The following is a 4,369-nucleotide window of genomic DNA, read 5'->3' on the forward strand; positions in this document are numbered from 1 at the left end:
ATCCCATGTGGTTAACAGAGAACAGGTCATACCATCTTAAATGTACATGTGAAGCTACAAGCTAACTAAAGAGCACTACCGTTAGCCTGCTAACACAACATTGCAGCTCGAGACAAGGACGATTCTGTCCGCTGCTTGCACTTAGTGTTTAATTATGATGCACTTGGTTTTAATTCTAGTGCTCAAGGGGGCGACATCTACTGGATCAAAAAGTCGCACATTCCTTTAAAGAGCTTATTTACCTTTGTAATAAATTACTTGGAAGTTCAAATGACTGCTACCTTTAATTGTAACATTAATTATGATTTAACTTTGAAATGTTTTCTTTCTCTGTGTTCTATGATATGTTTGCTGCAGAGAAACTTCACACCCTTTGGATACTTTGTCCCTACACCGGGTTAACAACACATTTCTTAATATGTCATTAGTGTCAAATTGTGTCAAGGTTGTTTTGGGGAAACAACTCACAAAAGTTGGAAATGGTTACACATTTTTGAAATAAATAAAAAAATGTCACTCTGTGCTTTACATTTTTAAAGAGAAGTCGAGATGCAGCAGTGGCTGAAGTCCCTGTCATGCATAGTTGTTGCATCATTTCTGCTCTTGTGCTTCATAAGGAATGATTGGATGAGTTCTGCAGGGTGTTTAGACGGTATGAGTTGTTTTTCCCCGTCATAAGGAAGTGAGTCAATGCAGCCCAAAGAAAGACATCAGCAACACCTTAAAAGTAAAGTGTATATGGAAACAACTCACCTTTAATGACATCATATTTGAATGGTATTCCCTGCACTCTTCTTCTCTTTTTGTTTCATAATCTTGAATATGTTTTTGGCTGGAACACTGCACTTGTTTTATTTCACAGAGCTGCACTGCACAGGTTTTTGGCCCTTGTGTGTGAGGATCCTCACTACAGAGCCACTGTGTTTTTAAATAAGCCCTGGGTCTCATGCTGAGATTAAATAAACTATATTTAGTGTCGCAGGGGAGGCAAGATGCTTAAGAACCAACAGTGACTCATAACAGAAGCTTAAGCAGCCTCTTTCTGAGACGTGGATTTACTCTCAGTTTGTGCAGCTATGCTAACTGGAGGTTTGTCTAACTCCTCCCCTCCTCCATGGAGATACAATTAAGCAGCTCGGCAGACACATCCTCAGCCAGCTGACCGTGCTCGGGGCTAACTGTGTCATTAGCATCTGATTCCAATTAAGCAACATCACAAGGCCACAAGACTTTCATTCCATACGGCGTCGATAATTGGAATGACTTTGCAGCTGCAGGAATTCAGCTATAGGCTGAGATGGCAGGCTGCTTAAGATTCTTTAGTGTTTATAAGGAAAGCAATTTTTTCTGCATGGAGTTGCAGAAGGGAGCAGCCTGAACCACATGAGAAAATATCTGAAGCACTCAATATTTAATGAGATGAATGAAGACATCATGAATTTTGAAAAAATAGTCCAGAACAAATTATTGTTCTTCAGGCTGATTTTCTGTTATTTTTTTGAATATTTTCTATTTATTTAAAATGTATTCAGGTGATATTAGTGGCCTCTGAACGATGAAGCTGCTCGTGGACTGTAAAGGAAAAAGAAGCTCACTGCATTAAAAATAACACAGGAGGTAGTCCAGCTCTGCACTCTGACTTTGTTGTTTGCTGACAGAAGGGACTATGAATTGCTTGTTCTCACTTTGGCAGCATTAACAAACTGCTCAGGAAAGGATGAGAGAGACTAGGGTGGAGGTCGAGGTGGAGGAGGAGGAAGAGGAGGTGGGCTGAAAATTGCTCATTTTGGAGCCCTCAGAGAGGCGCTTCTTCTGCCCCCGGAGACCGTTACTTAGAAACAGGAAGCCACGCTGCCAAAACTAGGTCTTGTCTTTTTCTTTTTTTTTTGATTCTCACTCACACAGTAACACACTAACCTCACTGCTCTACAACGTCTGTTTTTTCACACATTTTTTCCTTCATGTCCCCGCCTCTCTCTTACTGACTGACTGGCCAAATCGTCAACTCTTAACTGGGAGGTTTTACTCACAGTGTTGAGAAAGGTAGTTTTTCTGCTGTTCACACTTTTATTGGTGTTATTCTCCAGATGAGTTTCTCATTATGTTATCTCTCCTCTCCTCTCCTCTCCTCTTATCTTCTTTTCTCTTCTCTTCTCCTCTTCTCCTCTCCTCTCCACTCTTCTCTCCTCTTATCTTCTTTTCTCTTCTCTTCTCCTCTTCTCCTCTCCTCTCCACTCTTCTCTTCTCTTCTCTTCTCTCCTCTCCTCTCCTCTCCTCTCCTCTCCTCTCCTCTTCTCTTCTCTTCTCTTCTCTTCTCTTCTCTTCTCTTCTCTTCTCTTCTCTTCTCTTCTCTTCTCTTCTCTTCTCTTCTCTTCTCTTCTCTTCTCCTCTCCTCTCCTCTCCTCTTCTTTTCTCTCCTCTCCTCTCCTCTCTCCTCTTCTCTTCTCTTCTCTGCTCTTCTCTTCTCTTCTCTTCTCCTCTCTTCTCTTCTCCTCTCCTCTCTTCTCTTCTCTCCTGTCCTCTCCTCTTCTCCCCTCTTCTCTTCTCTTCTCTTCTCTTCTCATGGGCCTCTGTACATACTGTAACTTGATTTCTCAGATGCGAGAAATCACAGAAACTGTGCCCGCTGTAGGAATAACTAACATATTCTCTGCCTGATGAGGACAACATGCAGAAATAAAAGCCAAGCCCCTCTGAGTTCTCTTAATGCTGGAAAGTGTGATGGTGTGCCTCAGTTGAACACCCCCTCCATTTTTGTTTCTTTGATTGACTGTTTCTCCTGCCTCAGCTGTTTCGCTGCCGATGCAGAGCTCAGCATTGATTGGATGTGTGTGGATGACGGTGTACGTGTGCGTGTGCGTGTGTGTGTGTCTACGACATGGATTACAGCTTCTGCATGTGTCAGAATAAAAAATATGTTCATCCATAAGGACTCTTCTCATGTGAAGTTGATTAAATGCCTTTTGCTGAAATTTTACAGAATTATAATAACAATTTTGGCATCCCAATTTCTGGTATATCTCTCTGCATTAATTTATTTAAAAAGCACGTCATGAAAGACATCTAAATACTATTGTACAGATATTTTTTTGCTTCATGTTATTTGACTTTATTTCTGCAGGCTTTGCAGGTTCCCCTAGCTCCTCCTTGGCTGCAAAAAGCATCTTCAAAGGGTTCTGCTGCCCCCTGCTGGCTGCTCTAGAAACTGCAAGTTAAATCCTTCTACTGCATTTTGCTTCCCTCAGGCTATAATAGCTAGTCTTCACATCTTCACACCCTCCTGTGGATTAAAATGTGATTATTTACACAATGCATTGATAGTCATGTTTCTGATGAATCAAATAGAGATGTGATGTAAGAAGAATGGATGAGAAATTAGATTCATTGACTGAATAACAACAAACAAGTGCACTCATGTCAAAGTATAATTACTGTAATAATTTAACCACTGATTTAAATCTTTATAGTAACGTCCTCACAAACTGTGACTTTTCATTTCAGTATAATTTTATACATTTAGTCTTCAATATGCTCACTCATGACGTGTTACAACAAAAACTATGATCGTGAAGTGGCTTTGGTCATTTTCTTAACCTCGAGAGAAAAGGTAAAGTACCTGACAGAATGTTTCAAGAATCTACAGCCACAAGGGGGCGCCACAGCCTGGATTATAGAAAACGACAAGACTTTGTTCTGTCTATCGAGAAAGTAAGTGACAGCTTTATTAGGCTCTTTAAAGTCATTCTTTTAACAAATGCTGTAGAAAAATGTATTTTCCTGGGAATTTTTTATTTCATTTCAATATTTGATCTTCTGTCCACAATATTTTTAATTAAGTTTAATAAACCTTTAATATCCAAGAAGCCACACCGTCATACAGTCTGGCTATGCAGGGTCAATCACATTTTACCCTCAAAAACATTTGCTCTCCTTCAGTGGAATTAACAATGATCACTGCAATTATCTCCTGAAACTATCCATTAAATAGAACAAACCACACATATATCATATAGCTGGTTTCGACACAACAAGCAAAGAGTACTCCCTCCACAATCATCAGTACACTATCATACTGATTCTCAGGCCCTGAAATCCCATCACGTGACTATTCTCTCCATATGACATGTGCTCCAAACAGCTGTTAAGTCCCGCACAGATCCTATCATGATTTTTTATTATTATTCTGAGCATCAAAGTGCAACTTTCTGTAGTTTGCTTCATAAATAATGATTTTCTAGCTTTTCATCGTCTTTGATTACACCTATAGAGCTCCTATATATTTCTAAGACAGTGTTATATGAAAGTTTTATTTTTTACTTAATCTGGTAAAGAAAAAAGGGTCTGACGTTTAATGAAACTCATTTGGAAG

The sequence above is a fragment of the Labrus bergylta genome, chromosome 20, assembly GCF_963930695.1.
Source record: "Labrus bergylta chromosome 20, fLabBer1.1, whole genome shotgun sequence".
Lineage (NCBI taxonomy): Eukaryota > Metazoa > Chordata > Actinopteri > Labriformes > Labridae > Labrus > Labrus bergylta.